Source organism: Taudactylus pleione, unplaced genomic scaffold (assembly GCF_031769625.1).
Source record: "Taudactylus pleione unplaced genomic scaffold, aTauple2 ptg000336l, whole genome shotgun sequence".
NCBI lineage: Eukaryota > Metazoa > Chordata > Amphibia > Anura > Myobatrachidae > Taudactylus > Taudactylus pleione.
The window spans coordinates 6087702-6099890 of record NW_028284737.1 but is presented as its reverse complement, the minus strand read 5'-3'; the positions used below and the strand labels follow the sequence as shown (position 1 = coordinate 6099890).

The 12189-nt window shown below is 45.5% G+C and overlaps 1 pseudogene; it reads left to right on the top strand.

The window, feature by feature from the left end:
• The first annotated feature begins 230 nt into the window (after positions 1-230).
• Positions 231-6275, top strand: LOC148508895 (uncharacterized; annotated as a pseudogene).
• The last annotated feature ends 5914 nt before the right edge of the window (positions 6276-12189 follow it).

Sequence of the window (12189 nt, the reverse complement as noted above, 5' to 3'; positions counted from 1 at the left end):
ACTAGCCAACCCCACCAAGAGGTCTACACAACTTTACCCACCTTTGGCTGGTGCCATTATTTACAAGCCCATCGTAACTTAAGTTCTCATTGTGAGGTCACAATCCAGAGTTTTCTGATCAGCCAATCAGCAGCGAGCACAGCTGCATGTAGAACGTGAACATTCCATTTTCAGCCCAGATGAAAGTTGCTAGTTATAGGTGCAGCAGCTCCATCTACCCCTTTGCGGTTATGTCTAATCAGCAGAAGAGTTTTAATAAGAGAAAGAGGCAAGAAGCATCACCAAAGGATGCAGGAAATTCCTGTATATGCACTAGTGCTGCTTCAAGCAGCAAAGTGAAGAAGCCCAGGTACCTCATACCTGGAGACCTGATATCGAATCCATGGGTCCATTATCAGTTTGAGACCTCCAGGCCTGTTTTTCAGACAAGAATGCCTGTGCTCCTTAACAACGACCCATTCCTAAACTCATCACGTAGCATGTCCTTGCAGAATTTTAAGGAGTATGGAGATGAATACTACGATTTTAAGAAGAAGCTAGACATAAAGTACTTGACACCAAACTGCATGGACAACCAGCCAGAGGTATGTATATTGTATATTATTAATAGTACAACTTATTTCTGTAGCACCAACATATCTAGCAGGAATATATAGCAGTACATAGCAGGACTATATACAGTACATAGTACATAGAAAATAGCTCACCTAAAGTGGATGTATAGAGGGAGAAAAGTGTAGGAGACAGAGTAAGAACAGTTAGAGACGTAGGAAGACAGCCAGGGGAGGGCAGTATCACGCAGACAGAGGGAGTGAAGGATTTGCAGGAGGAGAGGGTGGTCAACATTGTTAAAAACAGCAGAGAGATCAAGGAGAATTAGCAAAGAGTAGTGGCCCTTTGATTTGGCAGCTAGGAGGTTATTGCTGACTTTCATAAGGGCAGTTTCAGTGGAATCGGTATGATATCCAGGCTGCCTCAAGGCCGGGAGTTTGAATCCCGGCAGCGGCAGCCCGACAAAACAGCAGAGCCTGGCAGCAGAAGCCTGACAGCGCTGGAAATCCCGATCGTGGTAAGGTAAGTGTCAACAAATCTAACCTAACCCCCCTAACCCTAACCCTCCTTAGGGGTGCCTAACCCTAACCTCTCCCTCTGTGCCTAACCCTACTCCCCCCTCTAAGTGCCTAACCACCCCCCTTCCCCGCTGCTTAAACCTAAGTCTCCTGGGGGGGTGCCTATCCCTAAGTCCCCCCCATGGATGCTCAATGACGAAAATGTTAGTTCCACATACTGCAATATATGTCAAGTTTCCAACTCACATCTATGTCTTCCCCATATGGTCTGTCCTATGCTAGAAATTGCTCAGAAATGTAAACATGACAATGTATGAGAGACTTCTAGCATAGGACAGACCATGACCATTACTGCAGTGGTAATGGTGTATTTGGTTTATGCAGAGGGTACATGTTTTTGCTTTATGCTAATTTTTTTGAAGTTACATTTCTCATGTACCCCATTTACACCCTTTAATTCCAACTTGTGTCAGGGGTGTAAGGCTGTAAGCAGATAGGCCTTGAAGTTATTCCTATATATTTAGGCAATTTATATTTAGTATATTAAATCTAATGGAAAATCGCATACATAGGATATGTTAATATTATCAGCCCTATTTCAAACCCAGGATTATTTATCTAAAGTTAAATATTTAATGTTTTGTTCTTCACTTAATTCTGAATTGTGAATGGTGTTTTTCTTGCAGCTCAGACCAGAGTGTCGAGGAAAACTTATCCTCTGGCTATTTGGCGTTCACAAGCACCTTCACCTGGAATTGGAGTCCTTGTGTCTAACGGTCAACATCATTGATAGATTCCTAACATCTGTCCAGGTGCCCGCTGGAATATTCCAGTTGGTGGGTGTGGCATCCCTCTTCATTGCATGCAAAGTGGTATGTACCTCCTGGGGATAAAGGGCTTGATTCAGATGTGGGCGGTATTGGACAGCTGCTAGGAAGCAACTGTGCAATACTGTCCAACTAATATGCAAATGCAGCAGGAGATCTCTGTAGGAAATAAATGCCTCCTGCGTGCATCTGTGATCTTGATAATCGTCCGTAGATGCTGCTTCTGGTCACAAGCTTTTGGCCAACCCTTTTATATATACGAATATATATATATATATATATATATAAAATGATAGATCAGAACATCACTGTTTGCTATTTATGTATGTAGACTACATTCTGTAAGAACTTGCAACCCATTCCTTGTACAAGTTACTAATTTATGGATCCCCTTCAGGTGGAGACACGACGGCATCCAACTGTTAAACAGCTGCTGGATTTGTGTTTTAACACCTTCAGCCGAGTCCAATTACTCCAGCTTGAGCACACTATACTGACAGAACTCCAATTCCATCTGGAAGTTCCCACAGTAGCCGAGTTCCTGCAACACTACTTCCATCTCTGTGTAATTGATGGGAAGCTATCGCACAATGACAAAGCCATTGCTCTAGCCAGAGATATTGCAGTTCTGACTCTGCCTGATTACCTATTTACCACCTACTCACCATCATTATTGGCAGCTTGCTGCATGACCCTAGCAGGCAGAGCGATGTGCCGAGACCATACTTTCAGTGTGCACCCTCGAGAATACAAGGAAAATGAACTGCTCGAGTGTATGGATAAGATAGAAGCATGCATTGTGAGAAACAAAGAATTCCTGTGCTGCCTGCGCCCTGAGGATTAGATCTTGGGCAGTGAAAAACATCATATGACTTGCTATAATAGTGTCATGGCTCCCATTAGAGACCCCAGACTCATCAGGGGTCCATAGAAATTTGCTCTCAGTGGCTGCTGTGAGCGCTCCTTCATCCAGTCCATCAACAACCACTGCAGTTCTTCCACTGACACTCCGGCTCCTGCTTCCCACTGATGCTAGCGTCCCACGTGGAGGTCCTCCCACCGGTCAGTCTGTGTGGGCGCAGCCGTCTTTGGCATGGTCACCTGATGCAGGAACTACCAATGAGAAGTTAATCCTGATTCTTCCCCGCTGGCAAGCAATCAGCAGCAGCTCTCGGCTATAAAAGAATTTCCTGGGCGGCCAGCTGGTTGTCAGTGCAACTTTTCTCACAGCATTCTCAGTGAGTTCTGTCTCTGTGCTCCCAAGTGCTCCCACACTGAGACTCCCATGCCTGTTACGATTAACAGAATCCAGACTAGTCTCTCCGATACCAGCCCAGACTTCAACCTCTCCGGTACCAGCCCAGAAGCCAGTCTCTCCGGTACCATCCCGGAATCCAGTCTCTCTGGTACCAGTCTGGAATCCAGTCTCTCCGGAACCAGCCCAGAAGCCAGTCTCTCCAGTACCACCCTGGAATTCTACCTCTCCGGTACCAATCCGGAATCCTGCCTCTTTGGTAAGAGCCCAGAATCTAGTCTCTCCGGTACCAGCCCAGAGCCCTACCTCTCTGGTACCAGTCCGAAAACCAGTCTTTACGGTACCAGCCCAGAACCCTGCCTCTCCAGTACCAGCCCGGAAACAGTCACTGCAGTATGTAGCCTAGATTCAGGCCACTCCTCAGACTGCTCAGGACTCTAATTACCTTCTGAGGAGAAACCTAGACTCTAGTCCACCAATTTGTCTCCAGAGGCTCGACACAGATCCTTACAAACTTGTCTACGTCTTGCTTAGCCTCCTCTTGTATTGATACATGTCAGCCTATTCTTCTCCAATTACATGCAAAGGAAATACATCAGGTCGTCTAGTTTCCAGCGCATAGTGGTTCACTCCCTCCAGTCCCTGATTCCAGTTCGAAAACACAACCTGACCACAGCCTGATAATAAGCACATTGTTTGCAATCATCTGTTCACTTTGGTAGAAAAGAATAACAACCACCATTTACATAGTCTATATATTACAACTGATTTAAATCATTTGAATAAATACCTTTACTATCCATCTATATATTTGGTTCTTAGTGATGTTTCTTTGTGCCACATGACTTACATAATTAATATTCCAAGACTAAGGGGTCTATTCATTATGTTAATTATCAGGGGCCGGGTAGCCCCCGACAATTAAGTAAATATGAATTAGAACACAACATACCCGAACTTATGAGTTCCAAGTTGAATCAATTCCCAGTTTGGAATCATTTTGGGGTTCTGAGTAGAACAGAGCCCTGACTCGCAATTCAGAACTTGGATTTAAAAAACAAATGGATCTTGCAATTGCAGGTGCTGTGAGGTGGCCATAATTAGTGTCACTTGTGTACGGGTAATATTAGATGCTAACTAGGAGAGCTGTGATCATTTTAAATATTGAGGCTTCAGTACATCGGACACATCTGTAGCTTGTAATATGCTGGTGATACACACGTCGTTAATATATGTATATACAGAAATTTCTGATGTCATCTCTTATAATTATAATTGGTGGACCCTGTTTTCATCATTTCAGTATTAATTAAACTTTTGTGTAATATGGACTAATGCTCCTACTACCATAATTTATTCCATAAAATGCTCTCACAGATTTCTTTCAAAGACCTGCATAAAAGCACTGGACCTACAGCTTTGTGCTACTCAGATTTGTAACTAGATATTATAGAACCTTGGTGAGAGAGAGCACTGGCACCCCTCTCCCCCTTTCTATGAATGCTGAGCAGCAAAAATGAGTCAGCCTTAAGTGTCACAGACAGCTGCAGAAAAATTGCTGGTATATTGACTCAGGTGCTAATAGACATTTCAGTTGCAATCAGGAGAGGTTCGCGATCAGCGATGGCTCCTACCCTCTTAGATGAGGGGGGCTGCCGCAGCTGAAAGCGACACGGTGCAGTCACTCTCCCATTCCTCCAGGCCGGGTCCTGCATCTTGCGCAATCGATCTTTCAGGCACCGGGACCAGCGCATACGCAATATCGTCAGGGAGCCACGCATGTCACCGGCTTCCAAAGGGGTGCATCATTTGCAACTCCTAGGAGCCAGTTAGGGCTGGCGGAAAGACAGAGTAGCGGCTTTCTCTTGTAAGCCGCTCTCTGCTAATTGCAACTTACACTGGCAGTCCCAGGGCAAAGAGTACCTCCCCCTGAGACTGCCTTTTGTGGCAGGTAGCGCTTCCAATAGGAAGTCACTGCCTGTCACAGTGTATCCAGTGCAATCACGGACTACACTGACTACACTGAGATGGTGGATTTTACTGGGGGGGCTATGGGTCGATGGCAGAGCATGCGCACGACGGCACCGGCGCCTTCGTGCGCATGCGTGAGACCTGCTACGACCGGAAGCAACTGTGCAATACCGTCCAACTAATATGCAAATGCAGCAGGAGATCTCTGTAGGAAATAAACGCCTCCTGCGTGCATCTGTGATCTTGAGAAGCGTCTGTAGATGCTGCTTCGGGTCAACATTGCTGCCATCGGTCAGCATCTGCGAGGCCAGGAAATCTGCAGACTCTGGCCTAGGCACTCCCAGGAAACGGGGGCAACACGTTGCTGTTTCCAGGAATGTAGAACTGGTGCCCCCTCCCTGCCCCCAAATGGTCGCAGCATATCAATCATGCTACAGCTTGGGGGCACAAAAGTCCAGGAATGATGATGTTCGTCCATGCAAGATGACGTTTTGCCTCTTTCTGAGTTCCGTTTTTTTGGAGGGAAAAATCCGAACTCAATGTGCAAACTCGAACCTTTCCGAGCCTGCACATCCCTAATATTTATATATATATAAAATGATAGATCAGAACATCACTGTTTGCTATTTATGTATGTAGACTACATTCTACCAGAACTTGCAACCCATTCCTTGGGCAAATAACTAATTTATGGATCCCTTTCAGGTAGAGACACGACGACATCCAACTGTTAAATAGCTGCTGGATTTGTGTTTTAACACCTTCAGCCGGGTCCAGTTACTCCAGCTTAAGCGCACTATACTGACAGAACTCCAATTCCATCTGGAAGTTCCCACAATAGCCGAGTTCCTGCAACACTACTTCCATCTCTGTGTAATTGATGGGAAGCTATCGCAGAATGACAAAGCCATTGCTCTAGCCAGAGATATTGCAGTTCTGACTCTGCCTGATTACCTATTTACCACCTACTCACCATCATTATTGGCAGCTTGCTGCATGACCCTAGCAGGCAGAGCGATGTGCCAAGACCATCCTTTCAGTGTGCACCCTCGAGAATACAAGGAAAATGAACTGCTCGAGTGTATGGATAAGATAGAAGCATGCATTGTGAGAAACAAAGAATTCCTGCGCTGCCTGCGCCCTGAGGATTAGATCTTGGGCAGTGAAAAACATCATATGACTTGCTATAATAGTGTCATGGCTCCCATTAGAGACCCCAGAATCATCAGGGGTCCATAGGAATCTGCTCTCAGTGGCCGCTGTGAGCGCTCCTTCATCCGGTCCATCAACAGCCGCTACAGTTCTTCCACTGACACTCCAGCTCCTGCTTTTCACTGATGCTGGCATCCCACGTGGAGGTCCTCCCACCGGTCAGTCTGTGTGGGCGCAGCCATCTTTGGCATGGTCACCTGATGCAGGAACTACCAATGAGAAGTTAATCCTGATTCTTCCCCACTGGAAACCAATCAGCAGCAACTCTCGGCTATAATACAAATTCCTGGTTGTCAATGCAACTTTTCTCACAGTGTTCTCAGTGAGTTCTGTTTCTGTGCTCCTAAGTGCTCCCACACTGAGACTCCCGTGCCTGTTACAATTAACAGAACCCAGACTAGTCACTCCGGTACCAACCCAGAATTCAACCTCTCCGGAACCAGCCCGGAATCCAGTCTCTCCGGTACCAGCCCGGAAGCCAGTCACTCCGGTTCCAACCCGGAATCCTACCTTTCCGGTACCAGTCCGGAATCCAGTCTCTTCGGTACCAGCCCAGAACCCTGCCTCTCCAGTACCAGCCTGGAAACAGTCACTGCAGTATGTAGCCTAGATTCAGGCCACTCCTCAGACTGCTCAGGACTCTAACTACCCTCTGAGGAGAAACCCAGACTCTAGTCCACCAATTTGTCTCCAGAGACTCGACGCAGATCCTTCTAAACTTGTCTATGTCTTGCTTAGCCTCCTCTTGTATTGATACATGTCAGCCTATTCTTCTCCAATTACATGCAAAGGAAATACATCATAGTGGTTCACTCTCTCGTCCCCGATTCCAGTTCGGGAACACAACCTGACCACAGCCTGACAATAAGCACACTGTTTGCAATCATCTGTTGGTAGGAAAGAATAACAACTACCATTTACACAGTGTATATATTACAAATGATTTAAATAATTTGAATAAATACCTTTATAATCCATCTATATATTTGGTGCTTGGTGATGTTTCTTGTGCCACATGACTTACATAATAAATATTCCAAGTCTAAAGGGTTTATTCATTATGTTAATTATCGGTGGCCGGGTAGCCCATGACAATTAAGTAAATATGAATTCAAACAGAACATACCCGAACTTATGAGTTCCAAGTTGAATCAAGTCCCAGTTTGGAACAATTTTGGGGTTCGGTGTAGAACAGAGCCCGGACTCGCAATTCAGAACTTGGATTTAAAAAAAAAATGGATCATGCGATTTCAGGTGCTGTGAGGTGGCCATAATTAGTGTCACTTGTGTATGGTTAATATTAGATGCTAACTAGGAGGGCTGTGATCAATTTAAATATTGAAGCTTCAGTACTTGGGACACATCTGTAGCTTCTAATATGCTGGTAATACACACATTGTTAATATATGTATATACAGAAATTTATGATGTCATCTCTTATAATTATAATTGTTGGGCCCTGTTTTCATAATTTCAGTATTAATTAAACTTGTGTGTTATATGGACTAATGCTCCTACTACCGTGTTTCCCCGATAATAAGACCTACCCAGAAAATAAGCCCTACCTTTACTTTTGAAAAACGGTCCAAAATAAGCCCTACCCCGAAAATGAGCCCTAACAAAATCCCCATTTTGTCCGGTCCCTGCGCTACACTAAAATGCCCCCAGCTCTGCCCCCGCATGAAATGGATGCCGCTGTTAAAGATTCAACAGTGGCATCCAATCACAGCTGCAGCGTCTCACTCTCTCACAGTGAGCGTGCGGCAGCTGGCGTGCGTGGCAGCGTCATTTACAGCAGCACCGCGGAGGAGAGTAGAGAAAAAGAGGAAAAAAAATAAAGGTAAGTAATGAATTGTAAAGCAGAACTGAGGGCATGATGGGGATAAAAGCAAGACTGAGGGCATGATGGGGATAAAAGCAGGACTGAGGGCATGATGGGGATAAAAGCAGGACTGAGGCCATGATGGGGATAAAAGCAGGACTGAGGGCATGATGGGGATAAAAGTAGGACTGAGGGCATGATGGGGATAAAAGCAGGACTGAGGGCATGATGGGGATAAAAGCAGGACTGAAGGCATGATGGGGATAAAAGCAGGAATGAGGGCATGATGGGGATAAAAGTAGGACTGAGAGCATGATGGGGATAAAAGCAGGACTGAGGGCACGATGGGGATAAAAGCAGGACTGAGGGCACGATGGGGATAAAAGCAGGACTGATGTTATGATGGGGATAAGAGCAGGACTGAGGGCATGATGGGGATAAAAGCAGGACTGAAGCCATGATGGGGATAAAAGCAGGACTGAGGGCATGATGGGGATAAAAGTAGGACTGAGGGCATGATGGGGATAAAAACAGGACTGAGGGCATGATGGGGATAAAAGCAGGACTGAGGGCATGATGGGGATAAAAGCAGGACTGAGGGCATGATGGGGATAAAAGCAGGACTGAGGCCATGATGGGGATAAAAGCAGGACTGAGGGCATGATGGGGATAAAAGTAGGACTGAGGGCATGATGGGGATAAAAGTAGGACTGAGGGCATGATGGGGATAAAAGCAGGACTGAGGGCATAATGGGGATAAAAGCAGGACTGAGGGCATGATGGGGATAAAAGCAGGACTGAGGGCATGATGGGGATAAGAGCAGGACTGAGGGCATGATGGGGATAAAAGCAGGACTGAGGGCATGATGGGGATAAAAGTAGGACTGAGGGCATGATGGGGATAAAAGCAGGACTGAGGGCATGATGGGGATAAAAGCAGGACTGTGGGCATGATGGGGATAAAAGCAGGATTGAGGGCATGATGGGGATAAAAGCAGGACTGAGGGCATGATGGGGATAAAAGCAGGATTGAGGGCATGATGGGGATAAAAGCAGGACTGAGGCCATGATGGGGATAAAAGCAGGACTGAGGGCATGATGGGGACAAAAGTAGGACTGAGGGCATGATGGGGATAAAAGTAGGACTGAGGGCATGATGGGGATAAAAGCAGGACTGAGGGCATGATGGGGATAAAAGCAGGACTGAGGGCATGATGGGGATAAAAGCAGGACTGAGGGCATGATGGGGATAAAAGCAGGACTGAGGGCATGATGGGGATAAAAGCAGGACTGAGGGCATGATGGGGATAAAAGTAGGACCTCTCCCCCTCTCTGTGAATGCTGATCAGCAAGAATGAGTCAGCCTTAAGTGTCACAGACAGCTGCAGAAAAATTGCTGGTATATTGACTCAGGTGCTAATAGACATTTCAGTTGCAATCAGGAGAGGTTCGCGATCAGCGGCGGTGCTTACCCTCTTAGATGAGCTGCCGCAGCTGAAAGCGAGCTAGTGCAATCACTCACCCATTCCTCCATGGCCGGGTCCCGCCTCCTGCGCAATCAATCTGTCAGGCACCGGGACCAGCGCATACGCACTATTGGCAGGGAGCCGCACATGTCACCTGCTTCAAAAGGACTGCATCATTTGCAGCCCCTAGGAGCCGGTTAGGGCTGGCGGGAAAGCAGAGTAGCGGCTTACTCTTGGAAGCTGCTCTCTGCTAATAGCAACCTGGACTGGCAGTACCAGGGGGAAGAGACACCTCCCCCTGAGACTGCCTGTTGTATATGTTACTGGCAGGTAGCGCTTCCAATAAGAAGCCACTGCCAGTCACAGTGTATCCAGTGCAATCACGGACTGCACTGACTACACTGAGGTGGTGGATTTTACTGGGGGGCTGCAACCCTGCAGTCTCTAGGCAAAATTTGCCACTGTTCATGATATTGAACATGTGTGATCCTTCCACAGTCAGAGAAATAGGAGATACAAAAGTTGGAACAGTCACAGCCCATCTAAGAATAGGAAATGTTACCAAAGCCACAGAAATTCAAGATGTGCTATATGTACTATACCAGACATGGGGACAAACCTCATAGCCATAAGTATCCTGGAGCAGAAAAGATTTAAAGTCCAATTTGTAGAAGGAAAGTGCATTGTGCGGAATATAAAAGGGACTATAATAGCAACAGGTACCCAGTGCTGAGAACTATATGTCCCAGCCCCTGGAACTCAGGCACAGAATGCTAGGTCATCTTCGATATGACTGCGTTCAGAAACTTCTAGATGGGATGGTGACAGGAATATCCGTGACTGACAATGACAGACCAATCTGTGAAAGCTGTATAATAGGCAAGCAAGGACATTGCCCACTCCCAAAATCAGTGACCAGAACTTAAGCACCCCTGAAATTGGTGTATCTAGATGTGTGTGGTCCAATGGAAGCAAAGTCGGTAAGTGGAAACAGATACCTCATAACATTCATTGATGACTTCACCAGAGTGAAAAAATAATGACTACAAGAGATCATTAGAAAGCTGGTCACAAACTAAAGTTTTTGAAGTTTGACAATGGAGAAAATTAACTAAACAAAGATGTTGAAACCTTCCTAGAGATGCATGGCATTGAACATCAACTGACATTTGCATACATGCCAGAGTAGAGTGGTGTAAGTGAGTGTGCAAATCATACTAAAGTGGAAGCATGATCTATGCTGAAGGATTCAGGTCTGAACAAATGTTTTGGGGTAGAAGCATTGTCTACAATGATGTATCTGAAGAATCATGCTCCCACAGTTGCTCTGAAAGACAGAAAGTAAGTGGGTTTTCTGCTGAAAGATGAAAGCAGATAGGACTATTGCCCATTACAAGACTCATCTTGTTGCAAAAGGCTATATTCAGAAATCATTGACTACAGTGAAACTCACTCTCCAGTAGCAAGATACAGCACACTACGGTTGGTGATTGTTATATCTGCCTTGTACAATATGCTGCTATTCCAATTAGACTTTGAACAGAGGGCCTGATTCAGAGACGAACGCAAGCGGACATTCGCTCATAGTCCGTACAAATGGAAATATGTAAAACAAAGCGCTCGCACGTTTGTTCGCTAGTAGCTAGGCTTCCGCCCCATATTCACCCAACCCCTCCTCTAGCTAGTGAGCGTTCAAAATAGCGAGCGCTCTACTCATCTTTGGTTGATGTCTGCGCTCGCACAAGTAATTTCCGGAAGTTGGCCTGTCAGTTTTCGATTGCCTTGTTACTCGTTCGGCAAACATACTTGATCGATTGGTGGAAATCACCATATTAAGTTGCTTAATTGAACCTCAAATGTTTTGAATCTTGTTTTTTTTTTGAATGTCGATAAACTTTATTTTTTGTATTGTGTGACATTTGTTCCGCTGAATCCGTACGGTTATAAGGACAAAGCAGATTTATAGTATAATTCCAAAGAATGTTTCTGTTATGTTTTCCTTTTTGGTTTACAAACAGATTATATGGTTATTCCGTTTGTTCTGACCTTTGCTAACGCATCTAAATGCATGAAGCTAATCATAAGTCCCAATATATTTATTGGGGATTTTCACATGACTCACACATTAACCAATAGAATTGTTCCTTTTAATTATGAAAGTACATTAGCCAATCAGATTTTTCTTGTACCTTTATTAAAATTGTTTTGTGTGAAAAAAATCATTGCCATCATGAGAGCCAGTGCGTTCACACGCCGTGAGTTGCTGGTCCTTGCTGAGGTAATGGACCAGAGAATCACCACACGACAGCCCCCCGTCACCAATATAATGAAGAGGCGGGCGTACGCGGAGGTGCGGCGTCATCTGCGTTCCATGGGCTACCGCTGGAACATCGGCTAATTGGAGCGCAGATGGTCTGATCTGCGATGCAGGTCACCCCGCCTGCTCGAGTCTCTCCGGCTGCGTATCCGTCGGCGTAAGTGTATATGTGAATGGTTTAATCTTAATCTTATTTGCATAATGTACTTTGCTAATGTAATTTATCATTAATGCGTGTGCATGTTTGCA